The sequence below is a fragment of the Pleurodeles waltl genome, chromosome 6 (assembly GCF_031143425.1).
Source record: "Pleurodeles waltl isolate 20211129_DDA chromosome 6, aPleWal1.hap1.20221129, whole genome shotgun sequence".
NCBI classification, from domain to species: domain Eukaryota; kingdom Metazoa; phylum Chordata; class Amphibia; order Caudata; family Salamandridae; genus Pleurodeles; species Pleurodeles waltl.
In genome coordinates, this window is record NC_090445.1 from 80,011,877 (window position 1) to 80,030,250 (window position 18,374).

At 51.4% G+C, this 18,374-nt stretch overlaps 3 non-coding genes across 3 annotated transcripts; all 3 read left to right on the top strand.

The window, feature by feature from the left end:
* The first annotated feature begins 708 nt into the window (after positions 1 to 708).
* Positions 709 to 781, top strand: TRNAK-CUU (transfer RNA lysine (anticodon CUU)). The gene has a single exon. It is a non-coding gene; the product is annotated as a tRNA-Lys (tRNA).
* Positions 782 to 2,343: 1,562 nt separating this feature from the next.
* On the top strand, positions 2,344 to 2,416 carry TRNAK-CUU (transfer RNA lysine (anticodon CUU)). The gene has a single exon. It is a non-coding gene; the product is annotated as a tRNA-Lys (tRNA).
* A 13,793-nt stretch (positions 2,417 to 16,209) lies between these two features.
* Positions 16,210 to 16,282, top strand: TRNAK-CUU (transfer RNA lysine (anticodon CUU)). Its single transcript has one exon. It is a non-coding gene; the product is annotated as a tRNA-Lys (tRNA).
* Positions 16,283 to 18,374: the final 2,092 nt, after the last annotated feature.

Consider the following 18,374-nt stretch of genomic DNA (forward strand, 5'->3'; position numbering starts at 1 on the left):
TTAACATTAACTCTCACCTTTTTCAGATATTTCGCTGAGGCTTAAAACTACACACACACACATCCTGCAGTTTGCCTCACGATTCCCACAGGACTCCACACAACGCAGCACTTCCCGCCCTGGGTGGCGCCGCTGGGAGCGGTCCTAGGCCGAGCCTTTCCTGCGCCCTTTCCTAGCCTGAGCCGCCCATGCTTACAGCGAGCTCGGAGTCCGCTCCGGTCCGTCCTTTCCCCCCCCCATTTTTTCAAAAAGAGGAGTTTAAGGTCTCATCCCCGCTGGTGTTATGATTAAAGTAGGTATGAAAACTACTTTATGTCAGCAGCAGGATTTCACCGCAGGACTGGGGAAGATACTGCTTTTGAATGTGGCACCTTACACCGCTCGGCCATTCCGGCAGCCTGCGGAACACGGCTCTGGAGGCTGACTGCCACCTCGCGAAACAGGGAGAGTTCACACTGTTCTCTATGGACATTTAAGTATGTGCCCAGAGACAGGTTGAGAGGACAGATGCATGTATGTACCAGAGTGAGCTCCAGAGAGACTGATGAGGACATAAGACTGGGGTAGAGCGAGAGATGGAGAAAGAGAAAGGTGCCTGTGTCGAGTCAGCAGCAGAGAAAATGAAACAAAGGGGCCTCCTGGGATAACCACACACTACTTCCTCACAAAGAGCACACAGAGGGTGTGTGAAATGATATAGGCACAGCAGCCCGGCTAGCTCAGTCGGTAGAGCATGAGACTCTTAATCTCAGGGTCGTGGGTTCGAGCCCCACGTTGGGCGTAATGCTTTTTAAAGGCTTCTCCATTTTCGGGTTTAACATTAACTCTCACCTTTTTCATATATTTCGCTGAGGCTTAAAACTACACACACACACACATCCTGCAGTTTGCCTCACGATTCCCACAGGACTCCACACAACGCAGCACTTCCCACCCTGGGAGGCGCCGCTGGGAGCGGTCCTAGGCCGAGCCTTTCCTGCGCCCTTTCCTAGCCTGAGCCGCCCGTGCTTACAGCGAGCTCTGAGTCCGCTCCGGTCCGTCCTGTCCCCCCCCCCCCATCCTTTGAAAAAGAGGAGTTTAAGGTCTCATCTCTGCTGGTGTTATGATTAAAGTAGGTATGAAAACGACTTTATGTTAGCAGCAGGATTTGATCACGGGACTGGGGAAGATACGGCTCTTGAATGTGGCACCTTACACCACTCGGCCATTCCGGCAGCCTCTGGAACACGGCTCTGGAGGCTGACTGCCACCTTGCGAAACAGGGAGAGTTCACACTGTTCTCTACTGGACATTTAAGTATGTGCCCAGAGACAGGTTGAGAGGACAGATGCATGTACGTACCAGAGTGAGCTCCAGAGAGACTGATGAGGACATAAGACTGGGGTAGAGCGAGAGATGGAGAAAGAGAAAGGTGCCTGTGTCGAGTCAGCAGCAGAGAAAATGAAACAAAGGGGCCTCCTGGGATAACCACACACTACTTCCTCACAAAGAACACACAGAGGGTGTGTGAAATGACATAAGCACAGCAGCCCGGCTAGCTCAGTCGGTAGAGCATGAGACTCTTAATCTCAGGGTTGTGGGTTTGAGCCCCACGTTTGGTGTGATGCTTTTTAAAGGCTTCTCCATTTTCGGGTTTAACATTAACTCTCACCTTTTTCAGATATTTCGCTGAGGCTTAAAACTACACACACACACATCCTGCAGTTTGCCTCACGATTCCCACAGGACTCCACACAACGCAGCACTTCCCGCCCTGGGTGGCGCCGCTGGGAGCGGTCCTAGGCCGAGCCTTTCCTGCGCCCTTTCCTAGCCTGAGCCGCCCATGCTTACAGCGAGCTCGGAGTCCGCTCCGGTCCGTCCTATCCCCCCCCCCATTTTTTCAAAAAGAGGAGTTTAAGGTCTCATCCCCGCTGGTGTTATGATTAAAGTAGGTATGAAAACTACTTTATGTCAGCAGCAGGATTTCACCGCAGGACTGGGGAAGATACTGCTTTTGAATGTGGCACCTTACACCGCTCGGCCATTCCGGCAGCCTGCGGAACACGGCTCTGGAGGCTGACTGCCACCTCGCGAAACAGGGAGAGTTCACACTGTTCTCTATGGACATTTAAGTATGTGCCCAGAGACAGGTTGAGAGGACAGATGCATGTATGTACCAGAGTGAGCTCCAGAGAGACTGATGAGGACATAAGACTGGGGTAGAGCGAGAGATGGAGAAAGAGAAAGGTGCCTGTGTCGAGTCAGCAGCAGAGAAAATGAAACAAAGGGGCCTCCTGGGATAACCACACACTACTTCCTCACAAAGAGCACACAGAGGGTGTGTGAAATGATATAGGCACAGCAGCCCGGCTAGCTCAGTCGGTAGAGCATGAGACTCTTAATCTCAGGGTCGTGGGTTCGAGCCCCACGTTGGGCGTAATGCTTTTTAAAGGCTTCTCCATTTTCGGGTTTAACATTAACTCTCACCTTTTTCATATATTTCGCTGAGGCTTAAAACTACACACACACACACATCCTGCAGTTTGCCTCACGATTCCCACAGGACTCCACACAACGCAGCACTTCCCACCCTGGGAGGCGCCGCTGGGAGCGGTCCTAGGCCGAGCCTTTCCTGCGCCCTTTCCTAGCCTGAGCCGCCCGTGCTTACAGCGAGCTCGGAGTCCGCTCCGGTCCGTCCTATCCCCCCCCCCCATCCTTTCAAAAAGGAGGAGTTTAAGGTCTCATCCCCGCTGGTGTTATGATTAAAGTAGGTATGAAAACTACTTTATGTCAGCAGCGGGATTTGATCACAGAACTGCGGAAGATACTGCTCTTGAATGTGGCGCCTTACACCGTTCGGCCATTCCGGCAGCCTCCAGAACACAGCTCTGGAGGCTGACTGCCACCTCGCGAAACAGGGAGCTTTCACACTGTTCTCTACTGGACATTTAAGTATGTGCCCAGAGACAGGTTGAGAGGACAGATGCATGTATGTGCCAGAGTGAGCTCCAGAGAGACTCATGGGGACATAAGACTGGGGTAGAGCGAGAGATGGAGAAAGAGAAAGGTGCCTGTGTCGAGTCAGCAGCAGAGAAAATGAAACAAAGGGGCCTCCTTGGATAACCACACACTACTTCCTCACAAAGAACACACAGAGGGTGTGTGAAATGACATAGGCTCAGTAGCTGGGCTAGCTCAGTTGGTAGAGCATAAGACTCTTAATCTCAGGGTCGTGGGTTCGAGCCCCATGTTGGGCGTGATGCTTTTTAAAGGCTTCTCCATTTTCTGGTTTAACATTAACTCTCACCTTTTTCATATATTTCGCTGAGGCTTATAACTACACACACACACACATCCTGCAGTTTGCCTCACGATTCCCACAGGACTCCACACAATGCAGCTGTTCCCGCCCTGGGAGGCGCTGCTGGGAGCGGTCCTAGGCCGAGCCTTTCCTGCTCCCTTTCCTAGCCTGAGCCGCCCGTACTTACAGCGAGCTCGGAGTCCGCTCCGGTCCGTCCTGTCCACCCCCATCCTTTCAAAAAGAGGAGTTTTACGGTCTCATCCCCGCTGGTGTTATGATTAAAGTAGGTATGAAAACTACTTTATGTCGGCAGCGGGATTTGATCACAGGCCTGGGGAAGATACTGCTCTTGAATGTGGCACCTTACACCGCTCAGCCATTCGGGCAGAATCCGGAAAACGGCTCTGGAGGCTGACTGCCACCTCGCGAAACAGGGAGAGTTCACACTGTTCTCTACTGGACATTTAAGTATGTGCCCAGAGACAGGTTGAGAGGACAGATGCATGTATGTACCAGAGTGAGCTCCAGAGAGACTGATGAGGACATAAGACTGGGGTAGAGCGAGTGATGGAGAAAGAGAAAGGTGCCTGTGTCGAGTCAGCAGCAGAGAAAATGAAACAAAGGGGCCTCCTGGGATAACCACACACTACTTCCTCACAAAGAACACACAGAGGGTGTGTGAAATGACATAGGGCCAGCAGCCCGGCTATCTCAGTCGGTAGAGCATGAGACTCTTAATCTCAGGGTCGTGGGTTCGAGCCCCACGTTGGCCGTGATGCTTTTTAAAGGCTTCTCCATTTTCGGGTTTAACATTAACTCTCACCTTTTTCAGATATTTCGCTGAGGCTTAAAACTACACACACACACATCCTGCAGTTTGCCTCACGATTCCCACAGGACTCCACACAACGCAGCACTTCCCGTCCTGGGTGGTGCCGCTGGGAGCGGTCCTAGGCCGAGCCTTTCCTGCGCCCTTTCCTAGCCTGAGCCGCCTGTGCTTACAGCGAGCTCTGAGTCCGCTCCGGTCCGTCCTGTCCCCCCCCATCCTTTCAAAAAGAGGAGTTTAAGGTCTCATCCCCGCTGGTGTTATGATTAAAGTAGGTATGAAAACTACTTTATGTCAGCAGCGGGATTTGACCACTGGACTGGGGAAGATACTGCTCTTCAATGTGGCGCCTTACACCGCTCGGCCATTCCGGCAGCCTGCGGAACACGGCTCTGGAGGCTGACTGCCACCTCGCGACACAGGGAGAGTTCACACTGTTCTCTACTGGACATTTAAGTATGTGCCCAGAGACAGGTTGAGAGGACAGATGCATGTATGTACCAGAGTGAGCTCCAGAGAGACTGATGGGGACATAAGACTGGTGTAGAGCGAGAGATGAGAAAGAGAAAGGTGCCTGCGTCGAGTCAGCAGCAGAGAAAATGAAACAAAGGGGCCTCCTGGGATAACCACACACTACTTCCTCACAAAGAACACACAGAGGGTGAGAGAAATGACATAGGCACAGCATCCCGGCTAGCTCAGTCGGTAGAGCATGAGACTCTTAATCTCAGGGTTGTGGGTTCGAGCCCCCGTTGGGCGTGATGCTTTTTAAAGGCTTCTCCCTTTTCGGGTTTAACATTAACTCTCACCTTTTTCAGATATTTCGCTGAGGCTTAAAACTACACACACACACATCCTGCATTTTGCCTCACGATTCCCACAGGACTCCACACAACGCAGCACTTCCCACCCTGGGAGGCGCCGCTGGGAGCGGTTCTAGGCTGAGCCTTTCCTGCGCCCTTTCCTAGCCTGAGCCGCCCGTGCTTACAACGAGCTCGGAGTCCGCTCCGGTCCGTCCTGTCCCCCCCCCATCCTTTCAAAAAGAGGAGTTTAAGGTCTCATCCCCGCTGGTGTTATGATTAAAGTAGGTATGAAAACTACTTTATGTCAGCAGCGGGATTTGACCACGGGACTGGAGAAGATACTGCTCTTGAATGTGGCACCTTACACCGCTCAGCCATTCGGGCAGAATCCGGAAAACGGCTCTGGAGGCTGACTGCCACCTCGCGAAACAGGGAGAGTTCACACTGTTCTCTACTGGACATTTAAGTATGTGCCCAGAGACAGGTTGAGAGGACAGATGCATGTATGTACCAGAGTGAGCTCCAGAGAGACTGATGAGGACATAAGACTGGGGTAGAGCGAGTGATGGAGAAAGAGAAAGGTGCCTGTGTCGAGTCAGCAGCAGAGAAAATGAAACAAAGGGGCCTCCTGGGATAACCACACACTACTTCCTCACAAAGAACACACAGAGGGTGTGTGAAATGACATAAGCACAGCAGCCCGGCTAGCTCAGTCGGTAGAGCATGAGACTCTTAATCTCAGGGTCGTGGGTTCGAGCCCCACGTTGGCCGTGATGCTTTTTAAAGGCTTCTCCATTTTCGGGTTTAACATTAACTCTCACCTTTTTCAGATATTTCGCTGAGGCTTAAAACTACACACACACACATCCTGCAGTTTGCCTCACGATTCCCACAGGACTCCACACAACGCAGCACTTCCCGTCCTGGGTGGTGCCGCTGGGAGCGGTCCTAGGCCGAGCCTTTCCTGCGCCCTTTCCTAGCCTGAGCCGCCTGTGCTTACAGCGAGCTCTGAGTCTGCTCCGGTCCGTCCTGTCCCCCCCCATCCTTTCAAAAAGAGGAGTTTAAGGTCTCATCCCCGCTGGTGTTATGATTAAAGTAGGTATGAAAACTACTTTATGTCAGCAGCGGGATTTGACCACAGGACTGGGGAAGATACTGCTCTTCAATGTGGCGCCTTACACCGCTCGGCCATTCCGGCAGCCTGCGGAACACGGCTCTGGAGGCTGACTGCCACCTCGCGACACAGGGAGAGTTCACACTGTTCTCTACTGGACATTTAAGTATGTGCCCAGAGACAGGTTGAGAGGACAGATGCATGTATGTACCAGAGTGAGCTCCAGAGAGACTGATGGGGACATAAGACTGGTGTAGAGCGAGAGATGGAGAAAGAGAAAGGTGCCTGCGTCGAGTCAGCAGCAGAGAAAATGAAACAAAGGGGCCTCCTGGGATAACCACACACTACTTCCTCACAAAGAACACACAGAGGGTGAGAGAAATGACATAGGCACAGCATCCCGGCTAGCTCAGTCGGTAGAGCATGAGACTCTTAATCTCAGGGTCGTGGGTTCGAGCCCCACGTTGGGCGTGATGCTTTTTAAAGGCTTCTCCCTTTTCGGGTTTAACATTAACTCTCACCTTTTTCAGATATTTCGCTGAGGCTTAAAAATACACACACACACATCCTGCAGTTTGCCTCACGATTCCCACAGGACTCCACACAACGCAGCACTTCCCGCCCTGGGAGGCGCCGCTGGGAGCGGTCCTAGGCCAAGCCTTTCCTGCGCCCTTTCCTAGCCTGAGCCGCCCGTGCTTACAGCGAGCTCTGAGTCTGCTCCGGTCTGTCCTGTCCCCCCCCCATCCTTTCAAAAAGAGGAGTTTAAGGTCTCATCCCCGCTGGTGTTATGATTAAAGTAGGAATGAAATCTAGTTTATGTCAGCAGCGGGATTTGACCACAGGACTGGGGAAGATACTGCTTTTGAATGTGGCGCCTTACACCGCTCGGTCATTCCGGCAGCCTGCGGAACACGGCTCTGGATGCTGACTGCCACTTCGCGACACAGGGAGAGTTCACACTGTTCTCTACTGGACATTTAAGTATGTGCCCAGAGACAGGTTGAGAGGACAGATGCATGGCTGTACCAGAGTGAGCTCCAGAGAGACTGATGGGGACATAAGACTGGGGTAGAGCGAGAGATGGAGAAAGAGAAAGGTGCCTGTGTCGAGTCAGCAGCAGAGAAAATGAAACAAAGGGGCCTCCTGGGATAACCACACACTACTTCCTCACAAAGAACACACAGAGGGTGTGTGAAATGACATAGGCACAGCAGCCCGGCTAGCTCAGTCAGGAGTGCATGAGACTCTTTATCTCAGGGTCGTGGGATCGAGCTCACGTTGGGCGTGATGCTTTTTAAAGGCTTCTCCATTTTCGGGTTGAACATTAACTCTCCCCTTTTTCAGATATTTCGCTGAGGCTTAAAACTACACACACACATCCTGCAGTTTGCCTCACGATTCCCACAGGACTCCACACAACGCAGCACTTCCTACCCTGGGTGGTGCCGCTGGGAGCGATCCTAGGCCGAGCCTTTCCTGCGCCCTCTCCTAGCCTGAGCCGCCTGAGCTTACAGCGAGCTCGGAGTCCGCTCCGGTCCGTCCTGTCCCCCCCCCATCCTTTCAAAAAGAGGAGTTTAAGGTCTCATCCCCGCTGGTGTTATGATTAAAGTAGGTATGAAAACTACTTTATGTCAGCAGCGGGATTTGACCACAGGACTGGGGAAGATACTGCTTTTGAATGTGGCGCCTTACACCGCTCGGCCATTCCGGCAGCCTGCGGAACACGGCTCTGGAGGCTGACTGCCACCTCGCGACACAGGGAGAGTTCACACTGTTCTCTACTGGACATTTAAGTATGTGCCCAGAGACAGGTTGAGAGGACAGATGCATGTATGTACCAGAGTGAGCTCCAGAGAGACTGATGGGGACATAAGACTGGGGTAGAGCGAGAGATGGAGAAAGAGAAAGGTTCCTGCGTCGAGTCAGCAGCAGAGAAAATGAAACAAAGGGGCCTCCTGGGATAACCACACACTACTTCCTCACAAAGAACACACAGAGGGTGTGTGATATGACATAGGCACAGCAGCCCGGCTAGCTCAGTCGGTAGAGCATGAGACTCTTAATCTCAGGGTCGTGGGTTCGAGCACCACGTTGGGCGTGATGCTTTTTAAAGGCTTCTCCCTTTTCCGGTTTAACATTAACTCTCACCTTTTTCAGATATTTCGCTGAGGCTTAAAAATACACACACACACATCCTGCAATTTGCCTCACGATTCCCACAGGACTCCACACAACGCAGCACTTCCCGCCCTGGGAGGCGCCGCTGGGAGCGGTCCTAGGCCAAGCCTTTCCTGCGCCCTTTCCTAGCCTGAGCCGCCCGTGCTTACAGCAAGCTCGGAGTCTGCTCCGGTCCGTCCTGTCCCCCCCCCATCCTTTCAAAAAAAGGAGTTTAAGGTCTCATCCCCGCTGGTGTTATGATTAAAGTAGGTATGAAAACTACTTTATGTCAGCAGCGGGATTTGACTACAGGACTGGGGAAGATACTGCTCTTGAATGTGGCGCCTTACACCGCTCGGCCATTCCGGCAGCCTCCGGACACATCTCTGGAGGCTGACTGCCACCTCGCGAAACAGGGAGAGTTCACACTGTTCTCTACTGGACACTTAAGTATGTGCCCAGAGACAGGTTGAGAGGACAGATGCATGTATGTACCAGAGTGAGCTCCAGAGACTAAAGGGGACATAAGACTGGGGTAGAGCGAGAGATGGAGAAAGAGAAAGGTGCCTGTGTCGAGTCAGCAGCAGAAAAAATGAAACAAAGGGGCCTCCTGGGATAACCACACACTACTTCCTCACAAAGAACACACAGAGGGTGTGTGAAATGACATAGTCATAGCAGTCCGGCTAGCGCAGTGGGTAGTGCATGAGACTCTTAATCTCAGGGTTGTGGGTTCGAGCCCCATGTTGGGCGTGATGCTTTTTAAAGGCTTCTCCTTTTTCGGGTTTAACATTAACTCTCACCTTTTTCAGATATTTCACTGAGGCTTAAAACTACACACACAAGCATCCTGCAGTTTGCCTCACGATTCCCATAGGACTCCACACAACGCAGCACTTCCCGCCCTGGGAGGCGCCGCTGGGAATGGTCCTAGGCCGAGCCTTTCCTGCGCCCTTTCCTAGCCTGAGCCGCCTGTGCTTACAGCGAGCTTGGAGACGGCTCCGGTCCGTCCTGTCCCCCCCATCCTTTCAAAAAGAGGAGTTTAAGGTCTCATCTCTGCTGGTGTTATGATTAAAGTAGGTATGAACACTACTTTATGTCAGCAGCAGGATTTGATCACGGGACTGGGGAAGATACGGCTCTTGAATGTGGCACCTTACACCACTCGGCCATTCCAGCAGCCTCTGGAAAACAGCATTGGAGGCTGACTGCCACCTCGCGAAACAGGGAGCGTTCACACTGTTCTCTACTGGACATTTAAGTATTTGCCCAGAGACAGGTTGAGAGGACAGATGCATGTATGTACCAGACTGAGCTCCAGAGAGACTGATGGGGACATAAGACTGGGGTAGAGCGAGAGATGGAGAAAGAGAAAGGTGCCTGTGTCGAGTCAGCAGCAGAGAAAATGAAACAAAGGGGCCTCCTGGGATAACCACACACTACTTCCTCACAAAGAACACACAGAGGGTGTGTGAAATGACGTAGGCACAGCATCCTGGCTAGCTCAGTGGGTAGCGCATGAGACTATTAATCTCAGGGTTGTGGGTACGAGCCCCAAGTTGGGTGTGATGCTTTTTAAAGGCTTCTCCATTTTCGGGTTTAACATTAACTCTAACCTTTTTCAGATATTTTGCTGAGGCTTAAAACTACACACACACACATCCTGCAGTTTGCCTCACGATTCCCACAGGACTCCACACAACGCAGCACTTCCCGCCCTGGGAGGCGCTGCTGGGAGTGGTCCTAGGCCGAGCCTTTCCTGCTCCCTTTCCTAGCCTGAGCCGCCTGTGCTTACAGCGAGCTCGGAGTCCGCTCCGGTCCGTCCTGTCCCCCCCCCTTCCCATCCTTTCAAAAAGAGGAGTTTAAGGTCTCATCCCCGCTGGTGTTATGATTAAAGTAGGTATGAAAACTACTTTATGTCGGCAGCGGGATTTGATCACGGGACTGGGGAAATACTGCTTTTGAATGCGGCGCCTTACACCGCTCAGCCATTCCGGCAGCCTACAGAACACAGCTCTGGAGGCTGACTGCCACTTCGCGAAACAGGGAGAGTTCACACTGTTCTCTACTGGACATTTATGTATGTGCCCAGAGACAGGTTGAGAGGACAGATGCATGTATGTACCAGAGTAAGCTCCAGAGAGACTGATGGGGACATAAGACTGGGGTAGAGCGACAGATGGAGAAAGAGAAAGGTGCCTGTGTCGAGTCAGCAGCAGAGAAAATGAAACCAAGGGGCCTCCTGGGATAACCACACACTACTTCCTCACAAAGAACACACAGAGGGTGTGTGAAATGACATTGGCACAGCATCCCGGCTAGCTCAGTCGGTAGAGCATGAGACTCTTAATTGCAGGGTTGTGGGTTCGAGCCCAACGTTGGGTGTGACGCTTTTTAAAGGCTTCTCCATTTTTGGGTTTAACATTAACTCTCCCTTTTTTTAGATATTTCGATGAGGCTTAAAACTACACACACACACACACATCCTGCAGTTTGCCTCACGAATCCCACAGGACTCCACACAATGCAGCACTTCCCGCCCTGGGAGGCGCCGCTGGGAGTGGTCCTAGGCCGAGCCTTTCCTGTGCCCTTTCCTAGCCTGAGCCGCCCGTGCTTACAGCGAGCTCGGAGTCCGCTCCTCTCCGTCCTGTCCCCCCCCCATCCTTTCAAAAAGAGGAGTTTAAGGTCTCATCCCCGCTGGTGTTATGATTAAAGTAGGTATGAAAACTACGTTATGTCGACAGCAGGATTTGATCACAAGACTGGGGACGATACTGCTCTTGAATGTGGCGCCTTACACCGCTCGGCCATTCGGCAGCCTCCAGAACACGGCTCTGGAGGCTGACTGCCACCTCGCGAAACAGGGAGAGTTCACACTGTTCTCTACTGGACATTTAAGTATGTGCCCAGAGACAGGTTGAGAGGACAGATGCATGTATGTACCAGATTGAGCTCCAGAGAGACTGATGGGGACATAAGACTGGGGTAGAGCGAGAGATGGAGAAAGAGAAAGGTGCCTGTGACGAGTCAGCAGCAGAAAAAATGAAACAAAGGGGCCTCCTGGGATATCCACACACTACTTCCTCACAAAGGACACACAGAGGGTGTGTAAAATGACATAGGAACAGCAGCCTGGCTAGCTCAGTCGGTACAGCATGAAACTCTTAATCTCAGGGTCGTGGGTTCAAGCCCCACGTTGGGTGTGATGCTTTTTAAAGGCTTCTCCATTTTCGGGTTTAACATTAACTCTCACCTTTTTCAGATATTTCGCTGAGGCTTAAAACTACACACACACACACATCCTGCAGTTTGCCTCACGATTCCCACAGGACTCCACACAACGCAGCACTTCCCGCCCTGGGAGGCGCCGCTGGGAGCGGTCCTAGGCCGAGCCTTTCCTGCGCCCTTTCCTAGCCTGAGCCGCCCGTGCTTACAGCGAGCTCGGAGTCTGCTCCGGTCCGTCCTGTCCACCCCCATCCTTTCAAAAAGATGAGTTTTACGGTCTCATCCCCGCTAGTGTTATGATTAAAGTAGGTATGAAAACTAATTTATGTCAGCAGCGGGATTTGATCACAGGACTGGGGAAGATACTGCTCTTGAATGTGGCACCTTACACCGCTCAGCCATTCCGGCAGCCTCCGGAATACAGCTCTGGAGGCTGACTGCCACCTCGCGAAACAGGGAGAGTTCACACTGTTCTCTACTGGACATTTAAGTATGTGCTCAGAGACAGGTTGAGAGGACAGATGCATGAGTGTACCAGAGTGAGCTCCAGGGAGACTGATGGGGACATAAGACTGGGGTAGAGCGAGAGATGGAGAAAGAGAAAGGTGCCTGTGTCGAGTCAGCAGCAGAGAAAATGAAACAAAGGGGCCTCCTGGGATAACCACACACTACTTCCTCACAAAGAACACACAGAGGGTGTGTGAAATGACATAGGCACAGCAGCCCGGCTAGCTCAGTCGGTAGAGCATGAGGCTCTTAATCTCAGGGTCGTGGGTTCGAGCTCCACGTTGGGCGTGATGCTTTTTAAAGGCTTCTCCATTTTCGGGTTTAACATTAACTCTCACCTTTTTCAGATATTTCGCTGAGGCTTAAAACTACACACACACACACATCCTGCAGTTTGCCTCACGATTCCCACAGGACTCCACACAACGCAGCACTTCCCGCCCTGGGAGGCGCCGCTGGGAGCGGTCCTAGGCCGAGCCTTTCCTGCGCCCTTTCCTAGCCTGAGCCGCCCGTGCTTACAGCGAGCTCGGAGTCTGCTCCGGTCCGTCCTGTCCACCCCCATCCTTTCAAAAAGATGAGTTTTACGGTCTCATCCCCGCTAGTGTTATGATTAAAGTAGGTATGAAAACTACTTTATGTTAGCAGCGGGATTTGATCACAGGACTGGGGAAGATACTGCTCTTGAATGTGGCACCTTACACCGCTCAGCCATTCCGGCAGCCTCCGGAATACAGCTCTGGAGGCTGACTGCCACCTCGCGAAACAGGGAGAGTTCACACTGTTCTCTACTGGACATTTAAGTATGTGCTCAGAGACAGGTTGAGAGGACAGATGCATGAATGTACCAGAGTGAGCTCCAGAGAGACTGATGAGGACATAAGACTGGGGTAGAGCGAGAGATGGAGAAAGAGAAAGGTGCCTGTGTCGAGTCAGCAGCAGAGAAAATGAAACAAAGGGGCCTCCTGGGATAACCACACACTACTTCCTCACAAAGAACACACAGAGGGTGTGTGAAATGACATAGGAACAGCAGCCTGGCTAGCTCAGTCGGTACGGCATGAAACGCTTAATCTCAGGGTCGTGGGTTCGAGCCCCACGTTGGGCGTGATGCTTTTTTAAAGGCTTCTCCATTTTCGGGTTTAACATTAACTCGAACCTTTTTCAGATATTTCGCTGAGGCTTAAAACTACACACACACACATCCTGCAGTTTGCCTCACGATTCCCACAGGACTCCACACAACGCAGCACTTCCCGCCCTGGGAGGCGCCGCTGGGAGCGGTCCTAGGCCGAGCCTTTCCTGCGCCCTTTCCTAGCCTGAGCCGCCGGTGCTTACAGCGAGCTCGGAGTCCGCTCCGGTCCGTCCTGTCCCCCCCATCCTTTCAAAAAGAGGAGTTTAAGGTCTCATCCCTGCTGGTGTCTTGATTAAAGTAGGTATGAAAACTACTTTATGTCAGCAGCAGGATTTGATCACGGGACTGGGGAAAATACTGCTCTTGAATGTGGCACCTTACACCACTCGGCCATTCCGGCAGCCTCTGGAACATGGCTCTGGAGGCTGACTGCCACCTCGCGAAACAGGGAGAGTTCACACTGTTCTCTACTGGACATTTAAGTATGTGCTCAGAGACAGGTTGAGAGGACAGATGCATGAGTGTACCAGAGTGAGCTCCAGGGAGACTGATGGGGACATAAGACTGGGGTAGAGCGAGAGATGGAGAAAGAGAAAGGTGCCTGTGTCGAGTCAGCAGCAGAGAAAATGAAACAAAGGGGCCTCCTGGGATAACCACACACTACTTCCTCACAAAGAACACACAGAGGGTGTGTGAAATGACATAGGCACAGCAGCCCGGCTAGCTCAGTCGGTAGAGCATGAGGCTCTTAATCTCAGGGTCGTGGGTTTGAGCTCCACGTTGGGCGTGATGCTTTTTAAAGGCTTCTCCATTTTCGGGTTTAACATTAACTCTCACCTTTTTCAGATATTTCGCTGAGGCTTAAAACTACACACACACACACATCCTGCAATTTCCTCACGATTCCCACAGGACTCCACACAACGCACACTTCCCGCCCTGGGAGGCACCGCTGGGAGCGGTCCTAGGCCTAGCCTTTCCTGCGCCCTTTCCTAGCCTGAGCCACCCGTGCTTACAGCGAGCTCGGAGTCCGCTCCGGTCCGTCCTGCCCTCCCCCCCCCACCCCATCCTTTCAAAAAGAGGAATTTAAGGTCTCATCCCCGCTGGTGTTATGATTAAAGTAGGTATGAAAACTACTTTATATCGGCAGTGGGATTTGATCACAGGACTGGGGAAAATACTGCTCTTGAATGTGACACCTTACACCGCTCGGCCATTCCGGCAGCCACTGGAACATGGCTCTGGAGGCTGACTGCCACCTTGCGAAACAGGGAGAGTTCACACTGTTCTCTACTGGACATTTAAGTATGTGCCCAGAGACAGGTTGAGAGGACAGATGCATGTACGTACCAGAGTGAGCTCCAGAGAGACTGATGAGGACATAAGACTGGGGTAGAGCGAGAGATGGAGAAAGAGAAAGGTGCCTGTGTCGAGTCAGCAGCAGAGAAAATGAAACAAAGGGGCCTCCTGGGATAACCACACACTACTTCCTCACAAAGAACACACAGAGGGTGTGTGAAATGACATAGGCACAGCAGCCCGGCTAGCTCAGTCGGTAGAGTATGAGACTCTTAATCTCAGGGTCGTGGGTTTGAGCCCCACGTTGGGTGTGATGCTTTTTAAAGGCTTCTCCATTTTCGGGTTTAACATTAACTCTCACCTTTTTCAGATATTTCGCTGAGGCTTAAAACTACACACACACACATCCTGCAGTTTGCCTCACGATTCCCAAAGGACTCCACACAACGCAGCACTTCCTGCCCAGGGAGGCGCCGCTGGGAGCGGTCCTAGGCCGAGCCTTTCCTGCGCCCTTTCCTAGCCTGAGCCGCCCGTGCTTACAGCGAGCTCGGAGTCCGCTCCGCTCCGTCCTGTCCCCCCCCATCCTTTCAAAAAGAGGAGTTTAAGGTCTCATACCCTCTGGTGTTATGATTAAAGTAGGTATGAAAACTACTTTATGTCGCAGCAGGATTTGATCACAGGACTGGGGAAGATACTGCTCTTGAATGTGGTGCCTTACACCGCTTGGCCATTCCGGCAGCCTCCGGAACACAGCTCTGGAGGCTGACTGCCACCTCGCGAAACAGGGAGCGTTCACACTGTTCTCTACTGGACATTTAAGTATGTGCCCAGAGACAGGTTGAGAGGACAGATGCATGTATGTACCAGAGTGAGCTCCAGAGAGACTCATGGGGACATAAGACTGGGGTAGAGCGAGAGATGGAGAAAGAGAAAGGTGCCTGTGTCGAGTCAGCAGCAGAGAAAATGAAACAAAGGGGCCTCTTGGGATAACCACACACTACTTCCTCACAAAGAACACACAGAGGGTGTGTGAAATAACATAGGCACAGCAGCCCGGCTAGCTCAGTCGGTAGAGCATAAGACTCTTAATCTCAGGGTTGTGGGTTCGAGCCCCACGTTGGGTGTGATGCTTTTTAAAGGCTTCTCCATTTTCGGGTTTAACATTAACTCGAACCTTTTTCAGATATTTCGCTGAGGCTTAAAACTACACACACACACATCCTGCAGTTTCCCTCACGATTCCCACAGGACTCCACACAACGCAGCACTTCCCGCCCTGGGAGGCACCGCTGGGAGTGGTCCTAGGCCGAGCCTTTCCTGCTCCCTTTCCTAGCCTGAGCCGCCCGTGCTTACAGCGAGCTCGGACACTGCTCCTGTCCGTCCTGTCCCCCCCCCTTCCCATCCTTTCAAAAAGAGGAGTTTAAAGTCTCATCCCCGCTGGTGTTATGATTAAAGTAGGTATGAAAACTACTTGGCAGGCAGTGGGATTTGATCACGGGACTGGGGAAGATCTGCTCTTGAATGTGGCACCTTACACCGTTCGGCCATTCCGGCAGCCTTCGAAACACGGCTCTGGAGGCTGACTGCCACCTCGCGAAACAGGGAGAGTTCACACTGTTCTCTACTGGACATTTAAGTATGTGCCCAGAGACAGGTTGAGAGGACAGATGCATGTATGTACCAGAGTGAGCTCCAGAGAGACTGATGGGGACAGAAGACTGGGGTAGAGCGAGAGATGGAGAAAGAGAAAGGTGCCTGTGTCAAGTCAGCAGCAGAGAAAATGAAACAAAGGGGCCTCCTGGGATAACCACACAGTACTTCCTCACAAAGAACACAGAGGGTGTGTGAAATGACATAGGCACAGCAGCCTGGCTAGCTCAGTCGGTAGAGCATGAGACTCTTAATCTCAGGGTCGTGGGTTCGAGCCCCGCGTTGGGCGTGATGCTTTTTAAAGGCTTCTCCATTTTCGGGTTTTACATTAACTCTCACCTTTTTCAGATATTTTGCTGAGGCTTAAAACTACACACACACACATCCTGCAGTTTGCCTCACGATTCCCACAGGACTCCACACAACGCAGCACTTCCCGCCCTGGGAGGCGCCGCTGGGAGCGGTCCTAGGCCGAGCCTTTCCTGCGCCCTTTCCTAGCCTGAGCCGCCCGTGCTTACAGCGAGCTCGGAGTCCGCTCCGGTCCGTCCTATCCCCACCCCATCCTTTCAAAAACAGGAGATTAAGGTCTCATCCCCGCTGGTGTTATGATTAAAGTAGGTATGAAAACTACTGTATGTCGGCAGCGGGATTTGTTCACGGGACTGGGGAAAATACTGCTCTTGAATGTGGCGCCTTACACCGCTCAGCCATTCCGGCAGCCCACGGCAGGCCTCTGGAACACAGCTCTGGAGGCTGACTGCCACCTCGCGAAACAGGAAGAGTTCACAATCTTCTCTACTGGACATTTATCACAACACCCTCAGCAGCACGGACCTTCTCAACAGACATCAGGGAGACGCTGCTGCAAGACGGGCATCGAAGGACCAAATGTTTAACAATAAACACCACCACTTCAACCTTCTACATCACACACCCAACCCCAATGCTTTTACAGCACATACCACGCCTTGCTCATTCAAGGACGCGTCAGAAAAGGCATGTCACACCAGGAACTAGAAAAATCATTGTCTAATTTACACATCTCTCCATCTAGAGCAGGTGTCAGACCCTAAAGGCCACAGAGCCCAAGGCTGCCGCTTAATATTACACAACTGCCCTTACTAATCCACCCTTCCCCTTCAAACCCGGCACCAGACCTTTCTGGGACATAAACATAAACGTCATTCATGGCAAATTCACTGCCAGGAACACAGTGGCAGCTCGTCCTTATGGACTTCAGTTTGGGCTCCACTCTTTGTAGTCTGTCAATTTTTTTATTACACTAATAGTGAAAAATAATATATTATTCACTATTAGTGTAATAAAAATGGAGTACAGTTAGCTGGGATATGCCTGTCCATGGCAGCTGAGGTAAGTAAAAAATGTTTGTAAATGTCTATTGTGTGCATGCTTGCGGGTGAGAGGGTGTTTATGTGAGAGAGAATGTATGCAAGTGTCAATTTGTATGTTTTTATAAGTATGTGTGTGTGAGTGAAAGTGGAGGTCAAAGGTCGTGTGATGTCACTTCTGCTACCCCCGGCATTTCGGTGAATCGACGTTCATGAACATAAACCAATGATTTAATATCATTTCACTGACATCTCCGGTGAGATATTCTAGTTCAGACATCTGGAACCCAGATCTCTTGGAAGAGGCATCTGGCACTGAAGTCACAGTAAGAGCACAGCCGTTGGCATCTGCTGTACCAGACATTTATGCCACAGGCATCGCCTCTTTTTAGCAGAGATAGCAGCATGCAAATGTTTCACAACAGACATCTTGAGCATACTTCCCGAAACAGCTATCAGCAATGCCAGATTCTCTATCTCACATTCACAATTGAGAAGAATGTCACAGACTTACGGTATAAACTGTCCCCTAAGCCACATCTAAAGGGTCTGTTCCCAGAAGGTTCATCACTAGTGAGATATTTTCGATTACAAATCAAATGTTGCAGTAAAGACATCGCTAATGGCATCTGCCATGAGAGCCCGATGGCAACGCATCCTGGGTCAGACATACTTTATGGAGCTCTAGAAGAGACACATAGATTTAAATGCCTCAGAGTAGACACATACAGCACACAAGACAAAACAACTATTACATATGTAATATTGTCAACGGCCATGTAGTATAGAGGATTCTTGCAAAGACATCAGGGGTTAAATGTCACACAACAGATGTTAGCACGTCAGACCGTAATAAGTAAACTTACAAGGGGACGCGAGTAGGTCGATGAACCTTTTGTCTAACGCTTGAGATATTCCCACCATATAGAAACAATAACAACACTGATCAATAACCAATTTGTCAATTTCAACAATAATCAATAACATTAGTAATCATTAAAAGTTAGTAATTGACACACCATGACCTCGCAG